Raw genomic sequence first — 14,871 nt, forward strand, 5'->3', positions numbered from 1 at the left:
CTAGAAGAAAAGTAAGGAACTGGTGTGCTGGAAGGCAAGTGAAGAAAAGGTTTCAAAGGAGTATTTAATGATGTGGAATATTGCTTGTATACCTAGGAAAAAGAAGCGTTAGCTGCTTCAAAGTAAGTGTGATAGCTTCCCCAATAGGTAACCTCATAGAGTTCTATTTTTTATGTTTGTGCTTCAAATAACTTTCCATATTGTTTTCAGAATATAATATTTTGATTTTTAGATCAAAATGATGTTGAACTTGCAGTTGTGAAAAGGGACCAATTTAACCACTAGTGATCTTCAGATTATGAAGGAAATTTTTCTAAACTTATGTTTCAAAACAAAATTTCCCTTCAGTTTGTTATTTGTTCAATAATTATTCCCTGGAAATAATTGCCCAATTATTTTTTGCCCCAATTTTTGTTCTTGATCAATGTTTTAATTCATTTAAGATTAGATATATGGCTATATAAGCCATACCTAGTTATCTGAAAACTCTTTTTTGAAGATACTGCATGGCAAAGTAAAACAAGATTAATGTAAGAATAGCTGTTTTCCTTTGGTAGAAAAGATGTTAGAAAAAATAGAAAAATTTTATTTATTATCCCAATTGTATAAAAGAATATTTTCTTTAACTAGTATTTGTGTAAAATTGTCGAAGTCATCAATATTGACAATGTTCAGTGCTAAAGTTGTTCCTATATTTGTAACATTTATTTTCCTTTTTAACATCACTTCTTTTTCCTCTTTGTCTTTGGAGTGATCTGGAAAGGAAAGTAGATAAGTCTGGTCCTCACATAACTTTTATTAACATAGTATAAATTCTCTTTACATTTTATATCACAAAGTGGTTTACAGGAAGGAAAATATTCTCTAAAATTTGTCATGTGAAAAATTCTATTTCTAATAAGTGTGGGTGCTGTGGATTAAATGTGTCCCTCCAATTTCATATGTTGAAGCCCTAAACTTCAATGAGATGATATGTAGAGAGAAGGACTTTGGGAGGTAATTAGATTGTGAAGGTGGAGCCCTCGTGAATAGGATTAGTGACTATAAGAAAGATTCGGTCTTTCTACCATGTGAGAACATAGCAAGAAGGCAGCCATCTACAAGCTAAGAAGAGGGATTTCAGTAGAACTTGACATGCTGGCACACTGATGTTAGACTTCCATCCTCCAGAATTGTAAGAAATACATTTGTTTTTTTTTTTAAGCCACCTAGTCTGTGGCATTTTTGTGAAGTAGTGGATACTACTTCACACACAGTTTTGTTATAACAACCCTATCTAAGACAGTTAGCAACAGTATATATTCCTGACCTGAATTGTCAGTGCTCTCTGAGTGTTTTTAAAATACTCAAAAGAGGATATTTTCCCAAGGAGCAAAATAGGACATGTGAATTAAGGTCTACTTTTGAATATGTCATAGGAAAACAAAATTTTTCAGCTTACCAGGAAGATATTAATTTATCTAACTAGATTTGGTATACAGAGCTAAAGGCTTAATTTCAAGGAGCCCTTCTGTTGCTTCCAGTACTAGGTTTGTTGTTAATGAATTGTATGACCGTGGAAGTCACATAAGTACTTAGCTTTTTTATTCTTTCATTGGTAAAATTTATATTTTAATATCTATTTTCAAAGGTTTGGCATATAACATGGTAGGAAATCTATAAAATTTCATTGAGACACCAAAAAGGGGAAAAAAGGTATAAAAGTTATTCCAACTTTTCAAGTATATACAATCAAAGTACAACTTACAGAAATGTAATGAAGACTATCCAGAAGGTCACTGAGGTAATGTGTTTTCTATACTTTACTTTCTGGGTGAACAGAGGATGCCTGAGCCTTTCTTGAGAGATTGCTGAAAGTAAGAATGAATAAATACCTATTTAATAATTTGACATCCTGGGAACTTATGAGTATTTCAGCCTTGGTTATAATAGCACAGTTAATATCATGTGTGTTCATGTATTATTTAATACTCAGTTTTTATGTGTTATGCTTTCCCATTGTATCTATTGGTTGGCAACTTTTTGGTACCTGAGGTAATGAGGGAAAACAAAGTATATAATTTAAAAAATTAGACATTAATTTCAACTTTTAGAAATTAGAACCGAATTATTTTTCTATTATAATCAGCTATGCGGACCAATTTAAATGCACAAACTTGATCGCCAGTTTGCGAATAGTCATTTGAAAATTTTAATGTGACGACTTTCTGAATGGCAATTTGTAGAGCCCAGTGGAACTTCTCCCTAGAGAAGTATCTACTTGGTCAAAATTAGGAAAGATAATCATTCAAAATCTCTGGAGAATGCTAAAAGGATTTGCAGTGAATTGAAAACAATTCACAATCTGTAGAACCAGTAATGGTAGTAGGAGTGTGTAACTTCTGAGCTAGTGGCTACACCCATCTCTGCACCCAACTGTGTGTTGCAAAAGAGGTATTCCAGTATTCTTAGTAGCCAAGTGACAGCTCCCGTCTCTCCCAGATACTGTTCCATAATAACAGAGTTTCTGCCAAGGAGGGGTCAGAGAACACCTAGAAGACTGGCAACACCCTAGCTCTGCCTAAGAAGCCTAACTATTTGGATTATGGAGCAGTTTATGTCTCCAAGGAATTGTCCAAAAGGATAATCAGCCAACAATTAGTAGAGGCCAGAAGCATAGTATGATATCAATAGAGCCAAACCAGCCAGGGAGCTTATCAGGGAAATCAGAGAAAGAGATAGCAAAGGAAACCCGGTGATGTGGAAGAATGTGCACATACCTAAAGTGACACTCAGAGGAGCAACTGGAGAGGAAACTTTTGCTATTAATCTTTGACTAAATGTAGGACAAACTTGAAAGTTCCTGAAGTATAAAAGCAGTATCTAAGCAACAAATAACAAACAGCAATAAATGAAAATCTTATTGATTCAATGGCTTAATCACAATGTTGATCAATCAGTGGCTGATGGCTAAACTAAGGGATGACCCATAGGGAGCCAGGTTTAAAGATAAAAACAAGAAAAAAATGTAATAGGAAAATTGGAGGTTGCACACCTGTTGGGGAATAGATTTCACAGATTTAGACCAACCAAGTTACTAAACAACAGCAACAAACCTCACGGCAGGGACAATCAGTATCCAAAGTTGCTACAATATATTACCTAAACTGTCCAGATAAGTAAAAAGTTATGAGACATGCAAAGAAAGGAAAAAATACATTAGGAATTGCCTTTGATGAGGATCAGATGTTGAAATTAATCTTGGTAGACAAGGACTTTAAAGCAGCTATTATACATATGTTCAAAGAACTTAAAGAAGCATTGTTTAAATTAAAGGAGTGTATGATAGCAATGATTTATCAGAAAGAAAATATAAGTAAAGGATAGAGTGCCTAAACCCCAGATGGAAATTATGGACTTGAAAAGAGTCAAGAAAAAATGGACAGTGCCTTAGAGAAATGTGATACACCATTAGGTACACAAAGAGTCATAATGGGTCTAACAGGAGGAGACAAGGCACAGAAAAAACTAGGAAGAAATAATGTCTGATAATGCCCCAAATTTGATGAAAAACAACCTACACATTAAAGAAGCTCAAGAAAATACTGGCAAGTCAAATCCCACAACATATAAGAAGGATTATACTTGATGATGAACAGGTTTATTCGAGCAATGCAAGGTTGGTTTAATATCAATGTAGTATATCAAAGCATTTGAAGAAAGTAAAAGTACATCTAATAAATGCAAATACATTTCATATCATAGATGAGAAGACTTCCTAAATTGATCTATAGTTTCGATGCATCCCTATATACTCCTAGCTGGCATTTTTTCCAATTTTTTTAATTTAATTATTTTTCAAGTACAGTTTTCTGTCTATTACTCCCATCCCATCCCACGCCCATGCTGACATTTTGCAGAAATATTCAAGCTGATCATAAAATTAAAATGGAAATGCAGGTTGCCATAAATAACCAAAACAATCCTGGAAAAACAAAATTGGAGACCTCACAATTCCCAATTTCAAGGCTTAATAAAAAGTTACAGAGTGCTGGCCAAGATGGAGCCATAGGTAGAAACCTTTTGCTTCCTCTCACAACCAAAAGGAGGATAACAACCAAACTAAAATCAATAAACAACAAGAAGTGCCAGAAAATCAAACTGCATGGAACTCCAACGACCAAAGAATTAAAGAAACAGTCAACCAGACTGGTAAGACAGGCGGAAGAAGACAACCTCTGGCAAGGTGGTGGACCACACAGGCAGGGCTGCCTGAATGGAAAACTAAGACTCAGAGCTGACAGTAGACTACAGTGGGAGTTGCCATGGTGGGAGAAACTCCTGGTCTCATGTGAGAGTTTGTTGGAAAGTGGGGCTAGAGCCCAGCAAGTGAGCTGCATTGTTCCCTCCCTGAGCCCTCCCCCACAGACAACACCACAACACAGCAAAGAGGGCTGCCCTGCCCTGGTGAATACCTAAAGCCTTTGCCCCTTACAACTTAACAGGTGCACCAAGGCAAAGAAATATGGCCTATATGAAAGAACAGACCAAAACTCCAAAAAAAAAAAAAAAGCTAAGCAATGAGGACATAGCCAACCTATCTGATGGAGAGTTCAAAGCCCTGGTAATCAAAATGCTCACAGAACTAATTGAGCTTGGTCACAAAATTAAAAAACAAATGTAGGCTACCCAAAGGAAATAGAGCAAAATATTCAGGGAACCAACAGTGACAGGAAGGAAACCAGGACTCAAATCAACCATTTAGAACAAAAAGAAGAAGTAAACATCCAACTGGAACAGAAAGAAGAAATGAGAATTTTCTAAAAAATGAAGAGAGGCTTAGGAACCTCTGGGACAACTTTAAATGTTCCATTATCTGAATTATAGGGGTTCCAGAAGGAGAAGAACAAGAGCAAGAAATTTAAAAACTTATTTGAACAATGAAGGAAAACTTCCCCAACCTGACAAAGGAAATAGACTTCCAGGAAGTCCGTGAAGCCCCAGAGAGTCCAAAAAAAGTTGGACCCAAAGAGGAATGCACCAAGGCCCATCATCATTAAGTTATCCAAGATTAAAGATAGAGAATCCTAAAAGCAGCAAGAGGAAAGGGAAGAGTTACCTACAAAGGGGTGCCCATAAGACTATCAGCTGGTTTCTCAAAAGAAACCTTGCAGGCATGAAGGGGCTAGAAAGAAGTATTCAAAGTCATGAAAGGCAAGGACCTACATGCCAGATTACTCTATCCAGCAAAGCTATTATTTAGAATGGAAGGGCAGATAAAGTGCTTCCCAGATAAGGTCAACTTCAAGGAGTTCATCATCACCAAGCCCTTATTATATGAACTGTTAAAGGGACTTATATAAGAAAAAGAAGATGATCAAAACTGAACAGTAAAATGACAAGAAACTCACAACTATCAACAACTGAACCTTAAAAAAAGGAAAGCAAAACAAAAAGTAACAACTAGAACAGGAATAGAATCAGAAATGGACATCACATGGAGGGTTTTCCATGGGGAGAGGGGAATAGGGAGGAAAAGGTACAGGGAATAAGAAGCATAATTGGTAGGCACAAAATAGATGGGAAGAGTTCAAGAGTAGTATAGGAAACAAAACAACATGTACAACCCATGGACATGAACTAAATGGAGTGAATGCTGAAGGGTTCGGGGTACAGAGCAGAGGGGGCATAAAGGGGGAAAATTGGGAAAACTAATAGTATAATCAAAGTATACTTTTAAAAAGCTACAATAATGAGACCATGTTGTACTAGCATAAGGATACATATAGACCAATAGCATAAAATTGAGAGTCTAGAAATAAACCCACTCATCTAGGGTCAATTTGATTTTCAACAAGGATGCCAAGACCATTTCAATAGGGAAAGAGCAGCCTTATGAGAAAGTAGTACCGGGACAACTGGGTATCACAGGCGAAAGAATTGGGTTAGACCCCTGTGTCAATCATATATAGAAATTAAATGAATTACAAACCTAAATGTAATATTTAAAACTCCTAGACAAATTATAGGAGAAAGTCTTCTTGACCTTAAGTTAGTGATTTTGTAGCTATGTAAAAAGCAAAAACAATAAATAAAAAACTTAAATTTAACATCATCAAAATTTAAAACTGCTACAAATGAGACCACTAAGAAAGTGGACAGAAAATACACAGAATTGGAGGAAATATTTGCTTATAGTATCTCTGATAAGCGGCTTGTACCCAGAATATGTAAAAAGTGCTTAAAACTCAATAATAAAGTCTACCTGATTAAAACTGGCAGGATCCAAATACATATTTCTCCTAGATATTTCTCCCCAGAAAAGTATGTGAATGGATAATAACAACATGCAACAAAGCTAATGTCATTAATTATTAGATATATTCAAATCAAAACAACAATGAGCCCTGGCTTAATGTGGCTCAGTGGATTGAGTGCCAGCCTGTGAACCAAAGAGTCGCCATTTCGATTCCTAGTCAGAGCAATTGCCTTGGTTGTGGGCCAGGTCCCCAGTAGGGGGCATGCAAGAGGCAATCACACATTGATGTTTCTCTCCCTCTCTTTCTCCCTCCCTTTCCCTCTTTCTAAAAATAAATAAATAAAATATTTATAAAAATAAAATATATTTATCTTGGAAAAAACAGTGAGATACTACTTCACACACATTAGAATGGCTATAATAAGAGAGACAAGTGAGGATGTGGCGAATTGGAACATGCATTGCTGACTATAAATAGTGTAGCCACTTTGGAATACAATTTGGCAGTTCCTCAAAAATCTGAACAGAGAAATACCATATGACTGACCAGTTTTACTCCTGAGTATACCTAAGAGAAATAAAAACCTGTCCTCATAAAAACTTGCACAGCAATGTTCATAGCATTATTTATAATAGCCCAAAGTGGAGTCAACCAAGTGTCAATGGATGAATAAATAAATAAATAAAATATGCTATTTTCATATAATGGAACACTGTTTGCCACCCCCCCAAGTGGACTAAGGTAGTGTCTGACAATGGATATGAGGTTTCTATTTAAGGTGACAAATGTGTTATTAATGATATAAATATAATAAAAATCACTAAGTTTGATTTTAAATGGATGAATTTTATGTTATTAAATTATATCACTGAAGTTAAAACTTGTATGAACTGTGGAAAAATAATGAGATGAGTAATATTACAGATCTTGTGTTTGCATAATGACTATCTTTTATATAATGACATTATTTTATTTTTTAAAGATTTCATTTATATACTTTTAAGAGAAAGGGGAAGGGAGGGAGAAAGCGAGAAAGAAAGACCAACGTGCAAGAGATGCATTCATTGATCACCAGCTGGTGCTCAATCTACTGAACCATACCAGCCAGGGCAATGACATAATTTTAGAAAAATTATAGCCATAAAATCATTGTTTGCTTCTCTTCTATCTCATACTTTGTCCTCTTACAGTCTAGGACATTGTGAATACGCAAGGAGCATTATATGGTGTGATTGTGCAGCTATCAAGTACTTTCAAGAATTCTTTAAGGTAAATATCAGATTTACATTTTTTAGATAGTTTAGAGTCAGTAAGGAAAATAGATACAGTGTAATGACTTTCTAAAATATAGATAAATAGCCCTGGCAGGTGTAGCTCAGTGGATTGAGTACAGCCTGTAAACCAAAGGGACACTCCTAGTTGGGAAGTTCGATTCCCAGTTGGGGCACATGCCTGGGTTGTGGGCCAGGTTCCCAGTAGGGTGGCACATTAGAGGCAAACACACACTGATGTTTGTCTCTCTCCCTTCCTTACCCTCTCTATAAAAATGAATAAAATCTTTTTAAAAATATAAATAAAGGAAAGTAGGTATTGAATTTGTGGGGAAAAAATCACTGTAGTATTATTTCTTTTTTAAAAAAGTATTTGGGGTGATTTAGAGGTATTTCCATATTTTTCTACCAAAAATAAAATATATAATATAGCTATAATGGCAATATCCAAGCAAATAAAACATAATTATTTTTCTTACAAAAAAGTTGACACATCTCTGTGTGTTGAGCACAGGCTGTGAACCAAGGGGTTGCCAGTTTGATTCCCAGTCAGGGCACATGCCTGTGTTGTGTGGGCCAGGTGCCCAGTGGGGGCCACATGGGAGGCAACCACACATTGATGTTTCTTTCTGTCTCTTACTTCTTCTCTTCCTCTCTCTCTAAAAGTAAATAAATAAAATCATTAAAAATTTTGTAGTTAATTTTCTCTATTCTAAATTGACGATAGAGCCAAACTGAATATTTTAAATAGAATTTGGAAGTATTCACATTTTAAATGGATAACTGTAAAAAATGTATTAATCTATTTAATTTCAGGTGAGAATGGTAAAGTTTAGATTTATTTCAATAACTTAACGAGCTTTTAAGATGCTCTATTTAAAAATATTAGTCATGTTTACAATTCCATGTTGCTGCAGAATCTAGGATAACCTAACATCTTCCTCTGCTGGACATTGACCTCACTGCAAACAAGTAAGTATCTTGCCTTTCCTACAACCTTTAGAAGTCCAGAGAAAACCAGAGTAAGGAAAATGAGTAAGGTGTTGACCTGAATGGGGAACTGGAGTATAATTCTGCTTCTCTGCCCTTCCTGACTTCAAAGAGCCATTTCCTTTGTGCTGGGAAATGAATTGAGCTGAAGGAAATTTTTGGACTATGAATTAGATTCCAGGCATTGGACAGTAATTGAGTCTTGCTGGGATTCTACACTTCTTGAAAAACCCTCTCCCTATGTAAGAGTAGACATATCAACTAATAACTAATTATATTAGCTCCTTTTGGCCTGGATCTTGTATTTTTGCTTAATATTAATGAACATTAAACTTTTTTCTTAGCATTTTTTCTTTTTCTGTAACCAATAGATTTAACTTTGATTTCTTAAATGTTTCATATTTTGTATTTTTATATTATTAGTTCTTTAAGCACTTTATAAGACTAGTTTTGATAAGACAACTGTTTTACATTTCATTACTTTTTCGTTTTTATTTAATTTAATTTAATAATTTAATTTTATTATTAATCTATTACAGTTGTCCCAATTCTCTCCCATTGGTCTCTTCGGCCCTGCCCACCCACCCTCCACAGTCAATCCCCACCTTGTTGTCCACGTCCATGGGTCATTTATACTTGTTCATATTTTTATTTTTTTATTTTATTTATTTTTTATTTATTTTTAGACAGAGGGGAAGGGAAGCAGAATGAGAAAGAGAGAAACATCAATGTGTGGTTGCCTTCACATGGCCCCCACTGGAGACCTGGCCCGCAACACAGGCATGTGCCCTGCGAAACTTTGTTTCGCAGCCCACACTATACTTGTTCTTTAACTAGGCCCTTCCCCTTTTTTCTTCCCTTATCCCCTTCCACCCTCCCTTCTAGTCTCTGTCAGTTTGTTCCTTGTTTCCATGCCTCTGGTTCTATTTTATTGTTTGTCTTTTTCATTCATTAGGTACCTGTTATATGTTAGATCATATGGTGTTTATTTTTGGCTGCAAGACTTATTTCACTTAGCATAATGCTCTCCAGTTCTATCCATGCTATCATGAAAGGAAGGAGTTCTTTCTGCTGAGTAGTATTCCATTGTGTAAATGTACCACATTTCTTTGATGCAGTCATTTACTGATGGGCACTTAGGCTGTTTCCAGCACTTGGCTACTATAAATAATGCTATGAACATTGGGGTGCATAGGTTCTTTTCAATTGGTGTTTCAGGATTCTTAGAATATAATCCTAGCGCTGGAGATGCTGAATCAAAAGGCAGTTCCATCTTTAGTCTTTTGAGGAAATTCCACACAGTTTTCCACAGTGGCTACACTAGTTTGCATTCCTACCAACAGTGTACTAGTGTTCCTTTTTCTCCATGGTATTGCCATCCCTTACTGTTTGTTGACTTGTTAATGATGGTCATTCTGACTGGTAGGAGGTGCTATCTCATTGTGGTTCTAATTTGCATTTCTCTGATAGCTAGGGATGTTGAGTCTACAGTCATATGTCTATGGGCCCTCTGTCTGTCCTCCTTGGAGAATTGTCTGCTCAGGTCCTTTGCCCATTTTTTCATTGGATTGTTTGTCTACCTGGTGTGGAGTCATGTGAGTTCTTTATATATTTGGGAAATCAAACCCATGTCTGAGGTGTAATTGGCAAATATGTTTCCCCATAATGTTGGTTACATTTTCATTTTGCTAATATTTTTTTAGCAGTTCAGAAGCTTTTTAATTGGATGTAGTCCCATTTCTTTATTCTGTCCTGTATTTACCTTGCCTTCAAGGATGTATCAGTGAAAATATTGCTGCATGGGATATCTGAAATTTTACTGCCTATGTTTTCTTCCAGGACTTTTATGGTGTCACTGCTTATGTTTATGTCTTTTACCCATTTTGAGATTATTCTAGTATGTGGTGTAAGTTGGTGGTATAGTTTTATTGTTTTATTATACTAAATTCCAGATCTCCTAGCCCCATTTGTTGAAGAGGCTATTTTTACTCCTTTTTATGCTTCTGCCCCCTTTTTCAAATGTAAATTGACCATAGAGACATGGGTTTATTTCTGGGCTCCTTATTCTGTTCCTTTGGTGTATGTATCTGTTCTTATGACCAGTACCAGGGTGTTTTGACTATAGTGAACTTTTAATGTAGTATAATATCATGTATTGTGATCCCTCCTACTTTGTTCTTTCTCAAAATTGCGTAGGCTATTTGGGTTTTTTATGATTCCATATAAATTTTTGAAATATTTGTTCTCTATCTGTGAAATACATCATTGATATTTTGATAGGGATTGCATTGAAACTATAGATTGCTTTGGGTAGTATGGACATTTTAGTGATGTTAATTCTCCCAATTCGAAGATTAGGGGAAAATTGGCGGCGGAGTAGGACGGAGCAACTCCAGTTCTCATACCCCTGGGAGAAAATCCTGGCAGATTTACTGAAGAACAGAGCAATCAATTCCCCAACCAACAATTCCCCAGCATTTATGAAAATAAGAGACCAGAGATAGTGACGAACCAGACAGCTACAGGTCATTGGGGTCTCAGGGACGCGAGTAAGGATGGAGGCGGCCAGGCCAGCGGCAGCCCTTGGCTGGCGCATATCAGCCCTGGAGCCATGGCTGCCACAGCTGTCGGAGCCCAGAGACTTCCTTCCATCTATGCCCAGCAACAGGGGCGTCTGCCACAGAGAACTCTTCCGGAGCCTGGCAACCCTGAGTAAAGTCAAGGGCAGCGGCAGCGGCAGGGCCAACTGCCCTAGGCCAGCCCATAACACCTCGGAGCTGCCGCTGACGCCGCACTAGGGGTGTAGAGGCTTCTGTCTGCGGCCAGTGCGACGGAGGACTCATAGGGAGCCCAGCACCCAGTGGAGCTTTGGGCCAGCTGCAGGGTCCTTGGAAGAGCTGGCTCCCTCCCTCACCATCTAGGCGGGGCTGGGTGGCAGAGACCTGTCTGCCTAGGTTTGCAGGGAGGGTGGCAAGGACAGGGGCCATGTTCAGTTGTGATCTCTGTGGTCGCCAGCCCACCAGCCTGCCAGCCCAGGAAATTTGAGAGGAGCATTGTCCTAACCAGTCAGGTTGGGGATTGGGCTGGGCTGAGAGGAACACTTTCTGGAGAATTTTTTACTGGAAATCGGACTGAGGTGTTCTCCTGTGAAGGCAGCTTGACTTGCTTCTCACCCAGCCACAGGACTGGGAAGGACCAGTCCAAGATCCTGAGGGACTCAGGCAGCCTGTCAAGCGGGTGGGTGTGCGCCTGGGCCTACAACCCAGCCGACAGAGGGGTCCTGCCAAAACCAGAAAAACTGAATTGGACAGTTAGAAAACAACAAGGGAGGAGTTTTTTTTTTTAACTTTTTGACAACATTTTTTTTTACTTTTTTTTAAACTTTTTTTCAGTAACTGTATTTTTTTTAATTTTATCATTGCTCTATTTTTCACTACTCTGTTCTCCTTTCTTTTTTCCTGTTTTAGTCCTTCTTCCTTTCACCCAGACTTACTGCTTTTTCCTCACTTCTCCTGCCCTTTTCTGGTGTGTTTGTTTGTTTGTTGCTTTCTATACCACTGTAAATACTTCACAACACATCTCTCGGGTCTTAGCCCACTTTACAGGTTCCTGAATTCTATTACTGTAGTGAATAACTCTACTTGCTCACATACTACGTCTATTTACTATTCTTTACTCTCACCTTACCTCAAAATCTGACCACCCGCAACCTAACTGCTTTCTAGATACAACTCAGAAGCCTTCCCTCCCCAACAACAGACGTATCTTTGGTTTATCCTTTCTTAAAAGTGGCAAATTGCGTTGAAGATTGCAAGTAACACTACATATATAGCCTAAGGATCTTCTATCTCTTCTCTACCGGTTGTGACTGTAAATATCATAAAGTACTCTCTTGCTGTCATACACCATTTTGCCTCCCCCACCAACTGATCACACACACACAAAGAAAGGAGTAGGTGGAAGCGGAGAATATCAAGATACCTGCAGGAGACTTCACCACTGAATTTCACAGGTATTCTACCGTAGAAGTTCACACCATAAACCTAGGGAGTCAGAACAGATCAATTTAAGAAGCTGAAGCTAACAAGAAGAGTATCATAAGAAATGGGAAGACAAAGAAACAATGCCCAAATGAAAGAAAAGGAGGAAGTCTCAGAAATAATGTCAGATGAAAGAGAGGCAAGTCAGCTATCAGATACTGAGTTCAAAGCACTAGTTATTAGGAAATTCAAAGAGCTCACAATGAGCTACCAGAAACTAGAGGGGAGCTACAATGAGCTCTCCACAAACTATATCAACATGAAAAAGGAAATAGAAACTATCAGCAAAGGCCAAGAGGAAATAAAAAATATAATTTCTGAACTGAAGAACACAGTAGAAGGAATGAAAAGCAGGACTTATGAGGCAGAAGATCGGATCAGTGAGTTGGAGGACACAGTAGAAAGAATCTCCCAGAAAGAGCAAGAAAGGGAAAAGAGACCCAAAAAGAATGAAGAGGGACTAAGAGAAATGCAAAATAATATGAAACGTAATAATATCCGAATAATAGGAATACCAGAAGGAGAAGAAGAAGAACAACAAGGGATAGAAAACCTGTTTGAAAGAGTAATGATGGAAAATTTTCCTAATTTGATAAGAGAAAAAGTTACACAAATCCAGGAATCACAGAGAGTCCCATTCAAGAGGAACCCCAAGAGGCCCACTGCAAGACACATCATCATTAAAATGGCAAAATTCCAAGACAAAGAGAGAATCTTAAAGGCAACAAGGGAGAAAAAGAAAGTAACATACAAGGGAGCACCAATAAGGTTAGCTACTGACTTATCAATGGAAACACTCCAAGCAAGAAGAGAATGAAAAGAAAGATTTCAAGTAATGAGAAGCAGAGGCCTACAACCAAAGCTACTTGACCCAGGAAGGCTCTCAATCAAGATAGAAGGCCAAATAAAGAGCTTCTAAGACAAAAGAAGTCTAAAAGACTATGCCTCCACCATACCATCTCCATAAGAAATAGTAAAAGCACTGCTTTAAGGAAAGAAAGAAAAAGAGAGAGACAGAGAGGAATTCTGGTACAAAAATAGCAATGAATAAGTCCCTATCAATAATAACCTTAAATGTAAAAGGATTAAATGCTCCAGTCAAAAGACATGGAATAGCTGAATGGATAAGAAAGCATGACCCACACATATGCTTCTTACAGGAGACCCAACTCAGGACAAAAGACCATCACAGACTAAAAGTGAAAGGCTGGAAACAAATTTTCGAAGCAAATGGTCAAGAAAAAAAAGCCAGGGTAGCAATTCTAATATCAGACAAAATAGACTTCAAAAAAAGGGCCATAAAGAGAGACCCAGAAGGTAACTTCATAATATTCAGGGGAAGAATCCACCAAGAAGACATTAACATCATAAATATATATGCACCCAACATAGGAGCACCCAAATATATAAAAAATATCTTAGAAGACTTCAAGAAAGATATTGATAGCAACACAATTATAGTAGGGGATTTTAACACCCCACTGTCAAAACTGGACAGGTCTTCCAAACAAAATATCAACAAATATACAGCTGCACTAAACAACACCCTAGATGAAATGGATTTAACTGATATATATAGAGAGAGCCCTTCATCCCAAAGAAGCTAAATACACTTTCTTTTCAAATGCACGTGGAACATTTTCAAAGACAGACCACATGATAGGACACAAAATGAGCCTCAACAAATTCAAGAAAATTGAAATCATACCAAGCATTTTCTCAGACCACAAGGGACTGAAATTAGAAACCAACCCCAAAGAAAAAAACCCAAAACACCCAAAATCATGGAGACTGAATGGTATGCTATTAAACAATAAATGGGTCAAGATTGAAATTAGGGAGGAAATCAAAAAGTTTCTGGAAACAAATGAAAATTAACTCACAACAACCCAAAACTTATGGGACATGGCGAAGGCAGTCCTGAGAGGGAAGTTCATAGGAATACAGGCTTACCTAAAGAAAATAGAAACATTTCAAACAACCTAACCTGACGCCTGCAAGAACTCGAAGAACAACAACACAGACAGCCCAGAGCAAGTACAAGGAAGGAAATAACCAAGATCAGAGCAGAATTAAATGACATAGAGACTAAAAGCACAATTCTAAGGATCAGTGAATCCAAGAGTTGGTTTTTTTGAAAGGATAAACAAAATAGACAAGCCTTTAAGTAGGCTCATTAAGGAGAGAACACAAATAAACACAATAAGAAATGAAAGAGGAGAAATTACAACTGATAGCACAGAAATAGAATGGATTATAAGAAATTACTGTGAAGAATTATATGAAAAGAAATTTCAAAACCTAGGTTAAATGGAGAAATTTCTAGAAAAA

Source organism: Sturnira hondurensis, unplaced genomic scaffold (genome assembly GCF_014824575.4).
Source record: "Sturnira hondurensis isolate 20B ecotype Veracruz unplaced genomic scaffold, ASM1482457v3 Scaffold0011472, whole genome shotgun sequence".
In the NCBI taxonomy this organism is placed as follows: Eukaryota; Metazoa; Chordata; class Mammalia; order Chiroptera; family Phyllostomidae; genus Sturnira; species Sturnira hondurensis.